Genomic DNA, 5,000 nt, shown 5'->3' with positions numbered 1-5,000 from the left:
AAAAAAAAATGACCCAAAACACGCCACCTACCGGCCGCTCGCGGGTGCCCGGGGTCGGGGTATGGGTCTAGCCTGTGCCGGGGCTTCAAATATGGAGAAAAAAAAAATTTCAAAAAAAGGGCCCCCATCGGCCCCCCGGGTAGTGCCGGGGTCGGGGGGCATGATTCTGGGGCGCCCCAGAGCCAAGTAGGCGCCTGGAGGAAAGGAAAAAAAAACTTTAACTTTTTTTTGACCACCAGGGGTGGGGGGGTCTCATGCCCCATCGGGTGCCCGCCCCGAGTGCCTCTCAGGCGGATACATTTTCACCCGTGTGCGGGAGACACATATGGTGCATGGTCCGTGTATACACCATATGTGTAGTATGGGCAAAACCACTGTAAAGTCATACTGCCATTGACTTCCATTCATTTTCCCAGGATGACTTATATACTCTATGGTAGCTGTCTGGTGGACTGGGGGCCGCGACAATGTTACGCTTGTAAGTCAGAAGCTGGGAAATGCACTGCGAAGCTGGGAAAACCGTTTTTCGAGCTCATTTTCGGTTCCGCCCAACGGATTTTGATCAAAATAGGCTCATTCGAAAGGTATTAACCGGGGGCACACGGAAAACCGGGACTAATAACGCGCACGTGCGCGTGCGCGAAACGGGAAGCAAAAGAAAACTTCAATCGGAGCTACAACCGTGAACCGTCGCAGATAGGGCGGAAATTTCAACGCACGTCGCTGCGTCTCACTCCAACTTAAATAACAAAACTGTCCCCAGCGAAATCGGTTGGATAAAACGGAAACGGGAAGCGAAAGAAAACGTTAAACGTCAACACCGAAATGGCTATCGTCAATTCCAATGTGAAAACAACTCGCACGTATGTGTCTTAAAGCTAAAGCAGTGTATAAAACTATCCCCAGCCAAATCAGAGCTACGCAACGAAAACGGGAAGCGAAACAAAACTTTAAACGGAGCTACCGAATTGGAAATCATCAATCCTGGGAAAATAACAACTCACACGTGTGCCCCTTATTCTAACTTGAATTTAGAAACCGTCCTCAACAAAATCCCACGTTCGGGTGAATAACTGTGAATTTTAAGGCACATGCCTCTCTGGGCTGGGAGAGTGCATTCAAATAGGAGAAATTGGCTTCATTTAGAGGCATCTCCACTTAGGGACGTCGTAGCACCTTAACTCGGGTGGCGTTGGAAAGGTCTGGTCCAGGGGAACACGGGCGTGTCAAGTTTGCCACGCGCACGCGCATCCCCGCTAAACAGGGGCCAAAACAAAACTTTAAACGGAGCTACCGAATTGGAAACCATCAATCCTGGGAAAATAACAACTCACACGTGTGCCCCTTATGCTAACTTGAATTTAGAAACCGTCCTCAACAAAATCCCACGTTCGGGCGCAAAACTGCACGTTTGAGGCCACATTTTCAATGATGCTGGAAACTTACATTCAAAGCTGGGAAAATGTGCTCATCTACAGGCATCCCCACTTAGGGACGTCGTAGCACCTTGACTCGGGTGGCGTTGGAAAGGTCTGGTCCAGGGGAACACGGGCGTGTCAAGTTTGCCACGCGCACGCGCATCCCCGCTAAACAGGGGCCAAAACAAAACTTTAAACGGAGCTACCGAATTGGAAACCATCATCCTGGGAAAATAACAACTCACACGTGTGCCCCTTATGCTAACTTGAATTTAGAAACCGTCCTCAACAAAATCCCACGTTCGGGCGCAAAACTGCACGTTTGAGGCCACATTTTCAATGATGCTGGAAACTTACATTCAAAGCTGGGAAAATGTGCTCATCTACAGGCATCCCCACTTAGGGACGTCGTAGCACCTTGACTCGGGTGGCGTTGGAAAGGTCTGGTCCAGGGGAACACGGGCGTGTCAAGGTTGCCACGCGCACGCGCATCCCCGCTAAACAGGAGCCCAAACAAAACTTTAAACGGGGCTACGGAAAAGGGGAGAGCTTTTTCGGGGACAAACACCACTCACGTCGGTGCCCCCTGTTCCAACTTGAATTTAGAAACCGTCCTCAACAAAATCCCACGTTCGGGTGAATAACTGTGAATTTTAAGGCACATGCCTCTCTGGGCTGGGAGAGTGCATTCAAATAGGAGAAATTGGCTTCATTTAGAGGCATCCCCACTTGGGGACGTCGTAGCACCTTAACTCAGGTGGCGTTAGAAAGGTCTGGTCCAGGGGAACACGGGCGTGTCATGTTTGCCACGCGCACGCGCATCCCCGCTGAACAGGAGCCCAAACAAAACTTTAAACGGGGCTACGGAAAAGGGGAGGGCTTTTTCGGGGACAACCACCACTCACCTCGGTTCCCCCCATCCCAACTTGAATTTAGAAACCGTCCCCAGCCAAATCCCACGTTCGGGGGCAAAACTGCTCGTTTGAGGCCACATTTTCAATGATACTGGAAACTTACATTCAAAGTTGGGAAAAGGTGTTCATTTACAGGCATCTCCACTTAGGGACGTCGTAGCACCTTAACTCAGGCGGCGTTAGAAAGGTCTGGTCCAGGGGAACACGGGCGTGTCAAGGTTGCCACGCGCACGCGCATCCCCGCTAAACAGGAGCCCAAACAAAACTTTAAACGGGGCTACGGAAAAGGGGAGAGCTTTTTCGGGGACAAACACCACTCACGTCGGTGCCCCCTGTTCCAACTTGAATTTAGAAACCGTCCTCAACAAAATCCCACGTTCGGGTGAATAACTGTGAATTTTAAGGCACATGCCTCTCTGGGCTGGGAGAGTGCATTCAAATAGGAGAAATTGGCTTCATTTAGAGGCATCCCCACTTGGGGACGTCGTAGCACCTTAACTCAGGTGGCGTTAGAAAGGTCTGGTCCAGGGGAACACGGGCGTGTCATGTTTGCCACGCGCACGCGCATCCCCGCTGAACAGGAGCCCAAACAAAACTTTAAACGGGGCTACGGAAAAGGGGAGGGCTTTTTCGGGGACAACCACCACTCACCTCGGTTCCCCCCATCCCAACTTGAATTTAGAAACCGTCCCCAGCCAAATCCCACGTTCGGGGGCAAAACTGCTCGTTTGAGGCCACATTTTCAATGATACTGGAAACTTACATTCAAAGTTGGGAAAAGGTGTTCATTTACAGGCATCTCCACTTAGGGACGTCGTAGCACCTTAACTCAGGCGGCGTTAGAAAGGTCTGGTCCAGGGGAACACGGGCGTGTCAAGGTTGCCACGCGCACGCGCATCCCCGCTAAACAGGAGCCCAAACAAAACTTTAAACGGGGCTACGGAAAAGGGGAGAGCTTTTTCGGGGACAAACACCACTCACGTCGGTGCCCCCTGTTCCAACTTGAATTTAGAAACCGTCCTCAACAAAATCCCACGTTCGGGTGAATAACTGTGAATTTTAAGGCACATGCCTCTCTGGGCTGGGAGAGTGCATTCAAATAGGAGAAATTGGCTTCATTTAGAGGCATCCCCACTTGGGGACGTCGTAGCACCTTAACTCAGGTGGCGTTAGAAAGGTCTGGTCCAGGGGAACACGGGCGTGTCATGTTTGCCACGCGCACGCGCATCCCCGTTGAACAGGAGCCCAAACAAAACTTTAAACGGGGCTACGGAAAAGGGGAGGGCTTTTTCGGGGACAACCACCACTCACCTCGGTGCCCCCCATCCCAACTTGAATTTAGAAACCGTCCCCAGCCAAATCCCACGTTCGGGGGCAAAACTGCACGTTTGAGGCCACATTTTCAATGATACTGGAAACTTACATTCAAAGTTGGGAAAAGGTGTTCATTTACAGGCATCCCCACTTGGGGACGTCGTAGCACCTTAACTCAGGCGGCGTTAGAAAGGTCTGGTCCAGGGGAACACGGGCGTGTCAAGGTTGCCACGCGCACGCGCTTCCCCGCTGAACAGGAGCCCAAACAAAACTTTAAACGGGGCTACGGAAAAGGGGAGGGCTTTTTCGGGGACAACCACCACTCACCTCGGTGCCCCCCATCCCAACTTGAACTTAGAAACCGTCCCCAGCGAAATCCCACGTTCGGGCGAATAACTGTGAATTTTAAGCCCCTTTTCCTCTCAAGCTGGAAACGTGCAAAGTTGGGAAAAGGTGTTCATTTACAGGCATCTCCACTTAGGGACGTCGTAGCACCTTAACTCAGGCGGCGTTAGAAAGGTCTGGTCCAGGGGAACACGGGCGTGTCAAGGTTGCCACGCGCACGCGCATCCCCGCTGAACAGGAGCCCAAACAAAACTTTAAACGGGGCTACGGAAAAGGGGAGGGCTTTTTCGGGGACAACCACCACTCACCTCGGTGCCCCCCATCCCAACTTGAATATAGAAACCGTCCCCAGCCAAATCCCACGTTCGGGGGCAAAACTGCTCGTTTGAGGCCACATTTTCAATGATACTGGAAACTTACATTCAAAGTTGGGAAAATGTGCTCATCTACAGGCATCCCCACTTGGGGACGTCGTAGCACCTTGACTCAGGCGGCGTTAGAAAGGTCTGGACCAGGGGAACACGGGGGTGTCAAGTTTGCCACGCGCACGCGCTTCCCCGCTGAACAGGAGCCCAAACAGAACTTTAAACGGGGCTACGGAAAAGGGGAGGGCTTTTTCGGGGACAACCACCACTCACCTCGGTGCCCCCCATCCCAACTTGAATATAGAAACCGTCCCCAGCCAAATCCCACGTTCGGGCGAATAACTGTGAATTTTAAGCCCCTTTTCCTCTCAAGCTGGAAACGTGCAAAGTTGGGAAAAGGTGTTCATTTAGAGGCATCTCCACTTAGGGACGTCGTAGCACCTTAACTCAGGCGGCGTTGGAAAGGTCTGGTCCAGGGGAACACGGGGGTGTCAAGGTTGCCACGCGCACGCGCTTCCCCGCTGAACAGGAGCCCAAACAAAACTTTAAACGGGGCTACGGAAAAGGGGAGGGCTTTTTCGGGGACAACCACCACTCACCTCGGTGCCCCCCGTCCCAACTTGAACTTAGAAACCGTCCCCAGC

The sequence above is a fragment of the Osmerus mordax genome, unplaced genomic scaffold, assembly GCF_038355195.1.
Source record: "Osmerus mordax isolate fOsmMor3 unplaced genomic scaffold, fOsmMor3.pri Scaffold_59, whole genome shotgun sequence".
In the NCBI taxonomy this organism is placed as follows: domain Eukaryota; kingdom Metazoa; phylum Chordata; class Actinopteri; order Osmeriformes; family Osmeridae; genus Osmerus; species Osmerus mordax.
The sequence above is the reverse complement of the archived record's forward strand: the minus strand, read 5'-3'. Positions refer to the sequence as shown.